This window comes from Corvus hawaiiensis, chromosome 4, assembly GCF_020740725.1.
Source record: "Corvus hawaiiensis isolate bCorHaw1 chromosome 4, bCorHaw1.pri.cur, whole genome shotgun sequence".
Lineage (NCBI taxonomy): Eukaryota > Metazoa > Chordata > Aves > Passeriformes > Corvidae > Corvus > Corvus hawaiiensis.
Window position 1 is genome coordinate 47,751,805 of NC_063216.1, and position 15,357 is coordinate 47,767,161.

Here is a 15,357-nt window from a genome sequence, read left to right on the forward strand (position 1 = left end):
GACCAGGTGATCCACCTAGTAGATGAGTAAAAGGCTGTGATCCACCTAGTAGATGAGTAAAAGGCTGTGGATGTCCTCTACCTGGACTTCAGTAAACCTTTGATAGTCTCCCATGGCCAATCCTGTTTAACATCATTACCAATGATCTGGGTGAGAGGATTGAGTGCACCCTCAGTAAATTCTCAGATGACACTAAGGTGGGTGGGAGTGTTGATCTGTGGGAAGATAGGCTCTGCAGAGGTACCTGAAATGGCTGGATTGATGGGCTGAGGCCAGTTGTATGAGGCTGACCAAGGCCAAGTACAGAGTCCTGCTCTTGGGTCACAGCAACCCCAGGCAGTGCTACAGGCTGGAGGCAAAATGTCTGGAAAGCAGCTCAGTGGAAAAGGACCTGCGGGTGCTGGTTGACAGCAGCTGAGCACAAGCCAGTGTGTGCCCAGGTGGCCAAGAAGGCCAATGGCATCTGGGCTTGCATCAGCAATAGTGAGGCCAGCAGGACTGGGGCAGAGATTGTCACTCTGTACTGGGCACTGGTGAGGCCACATCTTGAGTGCTGTGTCCAGTTCCCAGAATCATTGTGTCTAATCCAGGATATTCTGAATAAATGTAACACATAAGAGCCTATAAACAAAATAATGCAGTTATTTTCCAATTAGTAGTTGACCCCATTACTGGACCCAAATTTCAAGTGAGAACTACACAGAATTTAATTTGGCATATCCCAACATTTTTGAGATAAAGGAGTTGTGTAGAAGCACAATAATGAGCTCCTGTGTTAGACCATAATTTTTCAAAGTAAATAGTGAATTGTGTGATCGTGCCTTGGGTATGCTTTTGCAAACCATATTATCTGTGGGGAATCACAAAAGGTGGAAAGGATTTTAGGTGTGAGAAGTAGAAGCAGTTTGTCAAAGATCGCCAGCAATTATCATGTACACACACATGCACAAATAATACCAAAACAGTTTCAGTAGACACATCTGACAAAAAATATAGATAACTGTAAAGCAGATGTGATTTTCATGCTAGTCATATGTTTTGTGTTAAACACAAAATAAAAGGTATTTAAGGTACTTATAAATGAAATACTTTACATTTACATTCCAGGAACTCAAGTATAATATGGTCACTCAAAAAGTCAATTTTTATTGCCAGGGAAATATTTTTAGGGGGGCATACAAAAATCGAAACAATTAATGTAAATTTCTTTTCATGATGCAAACCTTGAGATAAATGCCTTCATCTTAAAACCAGAGATATTTTATTACCTCTAATATTATGGTTAAGATTAAAGAGCTAAATTTTCAAGGTCAGCATGTTTTTTAATATACTAGCAAATACAAATTCAGGCTCATGGATAAGATTACTAGTAGACCCTATGGTTTTACAAAAAAAAAGTAAAATCTATATGCGATGTTTTTTAAGGAGGAATTAAATATGATCGGTACTGGAAATGTCATGGATGGAATAATTTTCATCAGTGGGATTAGGAGCATATAATATGTTGGTTTCCAAATAATTTTGTGTAAGAACAGTAAAACAGTTTACAAAAAGTTCTGTATTGGATAAATAGCTGATTTAAAAAAAAATTAATCCCCCTAATTTAAACAAGTACTATTGTTCAAAAGAGCAATTATGGAGCAGCCATTTATGGCCATTGTTTTTTAAGCTTGAGTGTTATCAGCAATAAATTGGGGATAATAAAACCCGATTCGTTCTTTAGATGATATAAAGATAGGTAAGTAGCACAAGGTACTCTGGATTGTTTGTATTTAAACAAAATGTGTGTTATTATAGTCAAATGCAAGACCATAAATGTAGGAAGAACTTTGCAGTCATAACTGCAGAATGAGAGACTGTATCCTGGAGAATGATGGAACTCTGCATCCTCTTTTTGGGCCTCCTGGTATAAGAAAGACATTGATGAACTACAGCCAGTTCAGCAGAGGGCCACCATGACAGCTTGGGTTGGGAGACTTGTTTTGTGACAAGGGACTGAGGGATCAGGGCGTGTTATCTGAGAAGATATTAAAAGCCATAATAAAAGAAAATACAATGTGAACTACAAGTAAGAGCTTGATCCAGAACAGAGCCTAATACGTGGCTATATAGAGAGGTTAGTAGTAGTCAAACTGTCATTCCTTTTTGTACTGGATAGGTTTTGTTTTATCTCATCTGTTATAGGATAGATACAAAATTAAGAGTGCAAATAGAATTTTAAAATAAGAAGTCTCGAAAATCTGCTTTTAGTGAGAAATTAAAATTGCACTCTAAGCTTATCAAGGAGCAGATAAAGATTCGATTTGATTTGATTGGTTTATCATGCACAAGTACCTTTGAATGAAAAAAAATACCAGCTACTTAAAGTTATTTCACTTTAACAGAAAAGAAGTTAAAAATGTACCCCTACAGTACTTTGATGTGCTTGATCATAATGATGGCACTAATAATAATAATAATAATAATAATAATAGTAAATAATGTAAGCACTACCTGTGGAAGAAAAAACAACCCATAGAATGAGGCAGACATTTTTTAACTGTGTAGATCACAAACTCTAGAAGAAAAGGAAGTGGTGGAATTTTTTACTCTTAGTGGCTTCCACCCAAATGTGAATAGAAGGTATTGTAGACAAACTCAAATTACTGAAGTCATTAAAGGCATTGTCAGGCTAAATTCTATGCACCTTTTGAGCAACCTACTGCTGGAACTCAAGCCGCAACTGAGTCATTGCTGGAATTCCTTGAGTTTCCAGGTGGAACAACCACTAAATTTCTCCAACTATATGCTTCATATCCTCATTCCTATTGATTTCTGTATAGGAAAAAACCAAAAGAGCAAGAAAACAATCAAAATCAAATGCAGAATGCAATATCAGCAGTAATAATAAATAATCAGTAGTAATAAGAGGATGCTTTCTTCCAGCACCCAATTTCATTATTCTGTTCAGATCTTTGACTTCTGAACTACATGTGGTAGGAAAATATTCCCCGATTCTCACAAAAACCATTCTCCATTCACCTTTATTTTGTCACGTGTGATTGACTTTGCCCCTTGCTTAAATCATGCAGTTTTCAAGAAATTTACTGCTATCCCCAGCCTTTTATCAACAAAACAGTACATTAGTGCATGGTCTGTACTGTATCTTTCAGATTGCTGACAAATATACTGAGAAATTCTGGACCAGGCACTGGCTCCTGAGGGAGGAGGTCTAACACTCAAACAGAGTAAGTGCTGATTTTAAAGCAGTAAATGCTGTTTTTAAAGTAAAGTATATATTCTTTTTTTGCTTGTACTTGGTTCATCTGAAGACAGAATAGAATGAGCTCTACAGTCTTTTATTGCCTACTTGTTCTCTGACCTTTTAGTCTGCCCTCCTGCCCTTATCCACTTTCTAATAAATTAAAATTGTGCCTTCCAAGCTGCTCTTGCAACATCTCTCTCAGGATAAAATGCTGCAGAATGTTGTTTTGAAATTCTTTCTCTCTAAAAAAAACCAGCAGATTTCTGAAGATTAGTGAGCGTATGTATTCAGTCCACACTTATCCATGTGCTTTCTGATTGTGCTTTTGAATGTTTGCACTTATAGAGACATATATTTCTGATTAAATTCTTGAAAACTGGACTCCTCACAAAGAGGAAAAAGGAATTGAAATCCTTTTCAAGAATCACAGTGACACAAAAAAATCTTCCTCCATTTGCTCTTTCATCAACATGTTTAATCCATCTGTCACCTGCTACTGAACCTGTGAATTATGTATATTTACAAAAAGAGGGTAATAAAAATAATGCAGTGTCAACATGCTAACAGGGGTTGTGATTCATAGTTCAAACAATTTTTTTTGTGCCGCACTTCACTAGCTTTGCTGCTTCATTCTGTGCAATAAATGATAGCTTTGCAGTCTATTTGATTTTAGAATCTTGAGGGGAAGTGTATAAAAATTTGTATTTTATATATATATATATATATATATATCTCCAGTCAAGCTGCAAAGCTGTGTAGTACAATATTTTTTAGTCAAAGAAACAACAATGTCCCAATTTGGCTTATGTTTCTAATTCACCATTGATTATGTCATCCTACTTATTCTGAAATATTGATAATGTTGAGAATAATTTCTTTTGATGTTCCATGTTCCATAATCAAAAAGAATATGGCATATTCTATCCTTGTGGCTATGGTTCCTAATAGAAGCTGTATTCCTATCCCTGGAATGGACAGCATCTGAAACAAAAAAATGGCAATTAATCAGTCAACAGAAATATCAATTTTAAGGCATGACTTTAAGTACAGAGCTATTGGGGAGTTTTTATACTTGATTCGATTAATATATTCAACACTGGGCTGACATTTTCAGTGGAGATACAGAATGCAGTTTGCTCCTGGGGCCCAGCTACAGCTGACAGAGTTGGAGTGGCAGACAGACAAAATTCAGTGGAGATTTGTAAAAGAAAATAATGTTTTTCTTACAGCTTAAAATGTTGGGGAAAACAGATTAGAATCAAGTGGTTTGTGATTCAAAGACTGTGAAAACTGACAATCAAATTCTCAGGTCAAATGAGACCAGTAAAGGTAATGGGCAATGGCATTTGACACTAAAGTAATTGTATTTAGGAAGCTTACATATAAATTGATGATCTGATTATTGTTGGAACCAAACACTACTTGCCTAATACAATGTCATGTGAGAAACCTACTATTATCTTGTACAAATGTCAATACAATCACTATCTAAAATAAGTTTATACCAGGTCTGATTTATAGTACATGTGAAAGGAGAGTGGTGCCATTTGAAACTCTGAACATTCTATGCACCAGAGGGATAATAACACAATGTATAAGTGAGTAAATTAATTTTTTGTTTTCCTAGACCCAGGAATTGAAAGTGAGCAACCTAACCTATCAGCTTTTTTTCTTTAAAATATACCATTGGAATAGTATCATCTATTCACATTTTCGTACCCAAAAAGGTGGTTATTTTGAGTCAGAAATTTTTGTTTGGTGCCAAAAAATTAAATGTTGAATAATGCCCCTCTCAGTACTTGGTACCCAACATGTGGAATAACTTGGTACCCACCATGTGAAAAAACATACCACAGTGCCAGTAAACACACACAGCAAGACTGGGGAATGCTCTTCTCATTTCCTGACATAAAGTGGTGTTCATTTGGAAATGAGTATTATGTCTTCTGCTCTATGCCCATTTGTTGATACTGCAAGATTCAGCTTGTGGGAAAGCAAAATCTTTTGATTTTAGGAAACCTTTAGGAAATTTTGTCTGCTTCATGTTGTCTTGCTTTTTTTTCTGTTTTTTTTTTTTTTTTTTTAAATTTTCAGGTTGCAATACTGAGATTGCAAATGCAGGCATCAGTGTCTATGCTTTCCTTTCTGAGTAGCCTCTCGATATTACACCAGTTGTCACTGCCTTAGATACCTTGATCATAAACAGTTTAAAAAAAACCCAGTAAATGGACTCTTCTTAGAGTCCTTATGACAGTAATAATTTTATAGCTTTGATTATGTCTTGTAGACATCTTTTCATCCTGTCTGAATCAATTAATACATAGTACTCAACCTAAACATGGCTCTGAAGATTCTAGGTAATATCGTAGACTATAGATCTTGAAAGAATTGAGAAGTAGATCTTCACAGGGAATGATTTTAATTTCTTTTTATATTTATATTTATTACATAAAGCTCTAAAAGTTGCAAAACTCATGAGTTTAAAGTGCATTTAAATATTGTACTTTTGAAACTCACTAATTTGACTTGTAGTAAAAACGGAAATAAAGAAATAGAAGATACAAAGTGAGAAAAATATTAAAAGAAAATATCTTTCAATTCTAAAACAAGTTGTTAAAATTTTTTAAAATACCTAAACAGCAAACAGCAAACCCTTACTTTTTAAAAGTTGATTATATAAAGACTGTTAGGAAATATTTAGATCTTTCCAAGAGTACCTCTGTAGTGCTATCTGTTCATATATTTTTATGCTTATCTCGTCCTTGAAAAACATATCTAATGGAAATGACAGACCATCACTTCTTCTGTAATACATAATCGGTTTAACCAGTGATTATGACAACTGCATTTAATTTCCAAATGACAATTAAACCAATGATGATTATAACAGACCCTATGTAACTGCCCAACATCTATTCAAAATGGTGATTTCCTTAGAATTTGTACTGTCAAAAAACCAGAGTAATATTTGCAAAGTGTAGTAATCTTACCTAAAATCCAATAAAACTGCTGTGGAAGAGCTTCACACTTGTGCTCAAAGACATTGAATTGTACCATGAATAATATATGCCAAACCCCAAGAAAAGATGGAAGTTCACAGTGGGCTCTGCAGGTGCAGTATAGTGGAAATGCACCCAAACTCCCTTTAGAATTACTTGCATGAGCAAGCAGAATGTTCTGGCAGCAGCAGCAGCACAAAGTTCAATACAGCCTGAAAAATCTTTATAGGCATCGAAAAAATTTATTAATGTCCAGCTTATTGTCCACGTAGGTGAGGTAGCTCATTTAAAACTGATTTAGATATGCAGGCTACAATTAATCATTCTAGACTTGTAAAAATAGTTATACATTAGCCATTAAAAATAAGTGAAAAGGAGTTTAACGGCTTAAATTGAGGTTTAAAAATCTCATTACTGCCCAAATCTATTCCAGTAGAGGAGATGATAGCATCCATTGATTCAACTCTAGAAGATTTACCAAAGTATCAGGAAGGTTTAATTACACTAGAGGCAGTCAAAGAGAAAAACTCTCAAATGACACAATAAAATCTGAAGTAAAGTTAAATATTATTAAGAAGCTAGTCCTCAATAGACTTAAAAGTTATGCAACAGTTTAATTTAATGAATTGAGGTATACTTAAAAATATTCCAGCTGGTAAAATTTCTTACACTCAAGCGTGTTAGAAATGTTAAAGCATCTGACTAGGATTCAAGCCTAACGTTACAGAGAGCAGCACTATTTGCTATTAAAGATAAATCTATTATTGCAGGAGATAAAGTCCATTGGGCTTTCCATTGTCCATGTCCATTGGACAACCCACCATTTAAAAACTGCAGTACATTATAATGCTGTGTGTTAATAAACAGTATATAGTGAGTAAACACCGACAGTGGGTAAATTGACCTGAATAAAATTTCTGTTGGGCTGTTGATACTGGGCTATCTGGAGTCAATAGCACTCTTTTGAATTACTTGATCAGGTTTTGGAACATTCAAAAATATGGAACATGAAGCTTCTCTGAAATACAGTAAGGGTTATAATTTACATACGCTCTTACCTGATTTTAACTACCTTAAAAATGGACTATTTTTTTGGTTTAAAAGTGGTATTTTTTACTTCCTCCATATTCTACAGAGATGAGTAAGCATAATTAGAATGTAATTCATCTCACCCTAAGGGAATTTCATTCGACCATACAGTGTATCCACATGAAGATATTGGCACAGGGCAGTAGTGAGGTTCTGAAGCAGATCTCCCACTCATCTCTCACCCCGTACGCTGACTCAGCTTGCAGGGCAGTTTGGTGAGCAAAACTTTGGTTCTTTCCTAATGATGCTCCAGTCTGGGCATACATGAAGGTGCTTCTACTCTTCCTGGGAGCAAAGTGCCCGTGGAGATATGCTCTAGAATGATTTTAATCTGAGGAATAAACCATGGTGTATGCATATAGTGTAAGCATATGGACCTAAGCACCAAGTGCTTTGATCCACTTCTGCAACAAATTACTTTCTAGTATAGACACAGCTGAGTAAATTTAGACTCTGTTTAGATGAGATGCTGATCATATAAGATGAACTTGTATGCAACTGGTTCCTAATGAAAGACTTCAGAACTTCTATGGGAGAGGAAGAAAGTTTTGCTAGAAACAATAATTTTCATATCCCGTGTCTTGGTTTTGGAGACAAAACTTCAGGAGGAAACATTCCAGGACAAGTGTCTCCTCCGAAGGGAAAAGGGCCTCCCCTTTTCTTCCACCAAAAAGACAAGTGGGTCACAGCAAGTGAAAACGGAAAAAACAAACTATTTATTAATGCCAAACAAAACAGGGTAGAACAAGGAAAAAAAAACCCTCAAAATACAAAAACATTCCTGGAGAGGAAACAGACACTCGGGCTCGGACCAGACGGGGCCACCCCGTGGGCTCCTCGGACCGGCGAGGAGGGAATGGAGGCAGTGAGGCAAGGGAAGGGAAAAAGAAGAAGAAAAACCGACAGAACCTTTTTCCAGCTAGCTGGAACACAACAGAAACCAAAAAAAAGCAGCACAGGGCTCCTGGCACACTCCCTCCTGAGCCCTGCTGAGCCCCAGAGCCCCTGAGCCGCTGGGCTGAGCTGTTGAACCAACCCGCACTTGGGTCCGGTGGCTCCGGCCCCTGGGTCTGTCCTAAAGGCACTGAGTGGACAGTAAAGGAATAAAGCAGCTTCCTAACATCACCCCAGGACATCCAGATTAAGAGTAATTTTGGAAAAGAGGTGAGTTTACTGGCGTAGGGCATATCTCTGTGTTGATTCAGTGGATCTAGTAGATTCAAAGCCGGAGTTGAAAAGCTGAGAAAACATTTTAATAAAATAATTAATAAATTTTCTAGAAGACAGGATGATGTAAGACCTGTAAAGTAAACAGGTAAAAAGATAGACCACTTTTTTCCTGATAAAATGTTTATTTTTAGAGTCACAGAACCAGATGCCTACATCCAACTAAAATAGTAAGGTACATGCTTTGAAATATATGTGTATTAATAGATACAGAGTTTACTCATGTAATATAAAAATTCTCACTGTTTAAGCACATCTTAAAGGTTTTTTGGAAAGAAATACATATTTTTAGATTTTTAGAATGCTTATATTTCAACATTTTAACTTATTTAGAGTCACGTTTCTTCCACACATCTCTCTGTCTTATGCAATCGATCTCAAAATTTGAAAAAAGTAATTTGATCATCTACATCCACTCTTGACTATTTTTTTTTTTTTTTTTTAACAGCATGCTCTTTTGCTACTGTCAGGACAGTTTAAAAATTCCAGTCAGAGGTGATTCCATATCTGTAAATGACAATGTAATAACTATAATCGCTATTATCCTGTTTAAGACAGTTCACCATGTCGCTAATTTTAAGCATTCCAAAAGCATCATTGACTTCAGTCAGACTGCTAGACTTACCATTATGCCTGTTTTTAAACGCCTCATCAACTCAGACAACTACCAGGATGAGAAACCTTGTCAGTCTAAGGAAAAGTAGATCATGACCAACATAATTTAAATGTGTATTAAAATTTACAATGATTTTTCCTGAGAGTATTATACATCAGGACTAATAGTTTCTAAATCCTTTTTAATGTGCAGAGACAGTAAAAGTATCAGTGTCAACCTTAAATGAAAATAATCTCTGATCATTATAGTTAAACTTGCTGATTATTATAGTAATGCTGATTATTATAGTTAAATTAAGGCTAAAGGTCAAACTAAGCATTTCAAATGAGTTTGCTGCATAAGTAACTTGATTTTTAAACAGAGGCTGAATATAGTCAAAAAAATTCAGTCATCTACTAAATCTGAAATGTTTAATCAAATTTTAAGTATGTTAGTGTACTTGGGCATCTACATCAGTCTAGTAAAAATCCTTGCCAACTGATTGAAATGATAAAAAGGAATATTGAGGGTGCATAATGAAAGCAGAAATAAGTAGATCAATGATTAAAGGAATATTATACTGCATTTCTAATACTCCAAATTAGTGAAAAGAGTCTGTGACATATTGTGGATTTACAAGGAAAAAGTATTCAGGTTCTGTTTTTACTATCTTGAATGTCACATTTCTGTAAATTTGTTGAAGATGTCTATGATTTTAGTGTCTTCTCAAAATCCCAAACTTTATGAGGGATTTTGTTCCTGGAAAAGGTAAGCTGTTAAAATGCAAACCAATAAAAGTAATAATTATTTTAAAATTTGGAGACCTAAATTGGACTGATGACTGAAACGCAGGTTTTGTAGGCAAAGGTTTTTACAGTGCAATTTCCTCAGGAAAAAAAAAAAATTAATTATGCATTCTGGGAATTAAACAATGCTCCTGATGAAGATACAAACGATCTCAATATGCCATTCATGGCTGTCTGGCCATGCAATAGTAATTCATTCAGCTCGCAATCATGCATTGTCAGCTTGAATTCAGAGCTTGGCAGAAAACAGGGGAAAAAAAGGGTTGGTACAATCTGCTTTTGTTAAGGGGCTTTAACTAGGGCGAATACAATTGAGTGAGGCAGAAAATTCATGCAATATTCAGATTATTTTCTAAAAGGTTATTTGTTGAACAAGCATGTATTCATTGGGGGGTGGTTCTTATAACTGGTAACAGTTGGGTAAAACGATTGAGAAGGATAAAGATACTGGTTAAGTGAGTGAGGCTGAGGGTGGCCGAGAGATTAGATATAGGAAGACGCTGGCAGATCTGTTTTGCCCTTGTTTAGCAGTGGTAACCCACTCTGGACTAAGTGCTTTTCATTGCTTTTGGATTTCCAGAGTCTTGCTCCTGAGGTCCCTTTTTAACAGGGTGCCATTTAGAACTGCTTTGAGTGAAGTAAAACACTATTTATTAAAAATATTGGCAGCTTGACAGACCTTGCCTTCTAAACTGTACTCAAAGGAACTGTGCACATTTGATACTGCTTTCAGTTCTACCAAAACAGCTGTGATTTAGTCACAACACTGGGAAGTTTTTTGTCCAGCTTGTTTGTTCATAAAACCTGGACTTGTTACAGCTACTCCAAAAAAATAATCTCTGAGAATATCCCAGTAAAAGTGGGATAGAATATTTAGCTATTTGAGAGCTTCACTTTCTGCATAGTCAGTATACTTTGCTGGCCTTCCTTCAAGAGCATTCAAATGCATTGCCTTGGAAAAAAATCCAGTGTATGTGTATAGATAGTATGGAGCAGTGTGGCAACTCTTAAGGGAGAGTGTCTTCCTGCAGTGAAATTGCAAGGTGTATCCAGATGCTAGAAGAAAATTAATAAAAAATGGATAATTTATTTGATGATACACAAGAGGTTCTCAGGAAGAGATGCACGCAGCTCAGAGCAGGACAGTAAATTTGTTAGTTTGTTTAACAGTCTGTCTAAATGCTACAGTCAGGGAAGGCCTTGAGCACATTGTAAACAGAAGTGATATTTTGGCTTGCCCAGATGCCTCAGAGTCATTAGCCTGGACTCATGTTGTCTAATCTTTAGCAAGGAAGACATCCAAGATTACAAAAGTGACTTAGATCTTACGTAGTGTGAACTGTCCCATTTCACCCCATAACTGGAAGGGAGATGCAGTAACAAGATTCTCAGGTGCTTCAAGGAATATGGGACAAACATGAATGAAAATATCTACAGTTGGTGCCATGTTTACAGCTAACTAAGCTGTCTTTTTTAAAGTGTTTAGCCTCCATTCGCATAGTTTTTTGGCATGTCACAAAGTCCTCAGTGTTAGCTGTGCCACTTCCATACCAAAGTCAGCAGAAGGTGATTATCCCTGCTGGTGTCTTGAGGGAACATGGAGGCTAACTCCACTTCGTGTGGAAAAAGACAACTAGCAGCCAGGCCTTCCTGGGATGCTGGTCCTGTTATGCATAAAAATAAACAGATAAATCAATGAGATTGCAATTATAATCACAAGAAACTGCAGGACAGGGTATCCACAAATAATAAAATAATAATTTTCTAATATATGACTTTCAATCATTTTTGGAAACTTCATGACTGACTCAATCAGCCTGTTTTATCTCTTCTTTCCCATAGACATGGTGCTCATTCATGGGGATCCTGCTTGTTACTGCCAGAACATAGTTCACAGTTTATAGAACATTCAGTAGCTGTTGATACTAAAAAAATGGTTAAATCCAAGCTTCATCTAATAGCTTATTTTCACTAAAAAAATCTGCTAAATAAGCAAAGCATAAAATTAATTACATTTTAATTAAATTTTTGAAGCTAATCACTTTAGAGAGTCCCTGATAATACAGCACATGGGGGGCACTAGATAACAGATTACAACACATTGCAATGAAATGGAAGTTGAGTGGCTTTTAACTGACTTAAAACTAGGGAAAAGCTAACTTTTGTAAGTAAACTCTGATCTGATGTAGTCAACTTCTTTACAGTGTCACTGTGGTCTTATTAAAAAATTTCATGTTGCTGAGCTCACCTGAGGTTTATTAGAGCATTAAAAAGTTGTAGAACGTATGCAGTTATCTAATTTCTACAGTTTTGATACTCTGTCAGTAGGCTGCATTTCTTTCTTAACACTTTGAATCATCTTTGGTCTTTACATGGAAAACTGGGAGCTTTTGTCAAAATTTAATCTCTAGTCAGATATTAGCTGTGTATCAAAAAAAGAAAGGAAGGAGGCAAATTCATACTTAATTGTAGGTCTCATCAATTAAACTAAAATAGCAGTAAGTGCTTACAGTACAGTATAAAAATGAAAGGCATGAGCCACCTTCTTTCACTTTTTGTCTGTGTATCTTGAAATCTGTGTTCTTTTTTTTGTACATTCTGATCTCCACTTTTTTCCCTTGACTTTTCTTGTCTTTATTTTATTTTTTTTTCCTTTTCTCTCTATGAGTCCTTTTTTTCCTCTGTGAGTAACCACGGTTGTTGTATCACAAGGTTTTATACAGCTCAGTGTCCCTATCATTGTTCGACTTAGCTACTTCCTCTAGTTCCTGCTCCAGTGTGATGTTGTATTTCACTTGTCTCGGTTTGGTCATATCATTTATTTTCCATCATTCCTTCTTTTACAAATTTCAACTTTTTTTTTTCTAATTAGAAATATAAAATTTAGCAAAGACATTCAGTTAAAATTTATCTTACCTTTATTTCTTCAAGTCGAAAACCAGACGCAAGAGCATTTGAACTGATGCAGTTGGCATCAGGATAAGTTAGTGAAAAGGTCAAGCAGAGAATTTTTTCAATGCATACTTGAGTGATTGAAGCAAAATTTGTAGCTCAATGGGAACACAGAAACTGCTTGCATTTTTCATCATTAAACTGTCATAAATGTCTGTTTACTATTAAATTGAAAGAGGAACTTTGGTGATTACAGATAAGTTGTTAAATTAAAGCAAAAATAGCACCACCAATGTATCTGTGACTATCAGAAGCATAAATGCAACATGTGTTTATCTGATATGAATTTTTGTATGTTAATGAACTTAGCTGTTCTCTTTGAACTGCGTTATCAGCTGATACTTGACTTGAAAGCTGCTCTTGAGCATCCAAGAACACACAGAGTTGATTTTCCAAGATATTCAACAATATACAGTACATCAGCTAAAAGAAAGGTGACTGAACATTCTACTCTTGAATGCAAAGGAATTATGAGCATACCAAATCAGGTACACATAAAGAGATTGGGAGGTGAAAATACAACATTGGCTAAAATGACCAGGTGTTGGCTCCTAAAGCTATTCATTTAAAATTCACGAACACTTTCCTATATTCTCTCTTCCCTGTCCAGCTGTGGAGGGAAGTGATAAAGAGGCTTTGGGGGATGTCTGTCATCCAGAAAGGGTCAAATAACTACAATCTTTTAGGAATCTTATTTTATATGGGTTTTTGTGGTTTCATTTGAAAGCCAGAGCTTTTGATAATCATGTTTCATCTACTTCCGCTATAAAATTGAGATATTTTTAGATAGAAGATGGATTTTTTCCACTGATTTACCCCTGACTTCTAGAAGGAAAATCAAGATTTTTTAAAAATTTTTGTTCCTGATTTTAGGTGCCAATTTCTACTCAGTTATACTGACTGTTCAGTTTTAGATATATACATCTATACAGAATCAGATGGCTTTTTTTTCTTCACTAAATAATAATAATTATTTAGGATAATCTCTGGCTGCAGAACTCTTTATGACAAAGTTTTATATTTCTAATATATTTTAATAGTACTTACTGTTGAACATGCGCATCTAACTGGTGGAATACTGATTGAGTAATTTCTTATAGAGCAGTTGAAAAAGTGCACAATTTCTAAACTTTGTGGAAAAGTAATGATGTACCTGGAAGCTTGATAGCTTGATTTTTGATAGGCAAATGGAAACTTATATGCAATTTATTAAGGCATAAAGCAGTATGGGAAGCAAAGGAGCTTACTAGTGTTTTTATATGTCTTTGAAATCCAGGGGTTAAGAGATGAGAGCAATTGAGAGGAAAACAAAAGTAAATTATAATAACAGTGTAAATTCTGATTTTTTTTCCTAATAAATATAGTAATAAAAGAATTCAGTGAAACCTAGAGATTTGTGAACAAATGAATTAAAATTATTAGAATTTTGATTTCAGCACTGAAAGAGAGCATAGAAAATGCTAGTTTTAATAGTATCACAAATATCTAAAGAGCGTGGAGTCAACATCATAATATGAGACAACTACATCTGCATGGAAGTTTTTCACACTGGCTGTAAAATACAGTAGAAGGAAAGCTCAGGTTCTTCAGAATAATTGCTCCTGATTGATCATAAACTACTGCAGACCAATGATCCTTATCATCTGTATCATCATCAGATGAAGGCTTGATAATTAATGTTGCCCTATGGAATACTATAATGACCGGCTTCCTTTTGCATTAAAATCAAATTTTTGTTGTCCAAAAGCAGAGATAGGTAGATATTTAATCTGTTAGGAACAAATAGAATTTCATGTTTGGTCTTCGCAGATGGTTGGTGTGCAGGTGGCAGATCACGCACTTTGATTGCTTTGGGCTGGTTGGTAATCTCCTGAGGATCTTTGTACAGGGGAGAGTAAGTTACATCACAAGGTAATTTGGAATACACAAAATAATTCTGCTCTAAAACATCAGTTCCCCCAAGCTTGCTCTTGAAATCCAGGAAGAGTATTTTAATTAATAAAAAATATACAGTACACTGTTTTGACAAAAGTACATTTTCCGCCTTCCATTTGCATCTCTTTTCCACAAACTCAAGGGAATTTGTGCTTGTCATAATAAATAAATGGTGAAAGCCTTTTTTTTACTCCATGTTTTTGTTTTATAATGAATCTAAATCTTCATTGCCACAAAGAATAAAACAACTTTTTCATCATCTCAGCTTGTGAAAAGAATTTCAGGTTTCAGTAACTCATTCCAGTCTGCATCAGAGGGCTGGGTTTAGATAAGACAGTTGAATAAAGAGTCCTGTTTCTGTGGCTTTTCTGAAGTAAAATTCCGAACTCATTTCTCTCTGAAACTTAACGTGAAAAATGCAGAGGTTAATGTCCTGCTTTTGTCTCACTAAGAACTTTGTTCATCAATTATAACACATATAAGGAGTCACTGTCCACGGTCACCTTTAGG

The 15,357-nt window shown here is 35.5% G+C and overlaps 1 long non-coding RNA gene across 1 annotated transcript in view; it reads left to right on the forward strand.

Moving 5' to 3' along the window:
- Positions 1 to 3,158: 3,158 nt before the first annotated feature.
- The window catches only part of LOC125325021, a 32,721-nt gene continuing 20,522 nt past the window's right edge, over positions 3,159 to 15,357 (forward strand). Inside the window, exon 1 of the long non-coding RNA XR_007203173.1 lies at positions 3,159 to 3,227. This is a non-coding gene — a long non-coding RNA (uncharacterized LOC125325021). The remainder of the gene's footprint in view (positions 3,228 to 15,357) is intronic.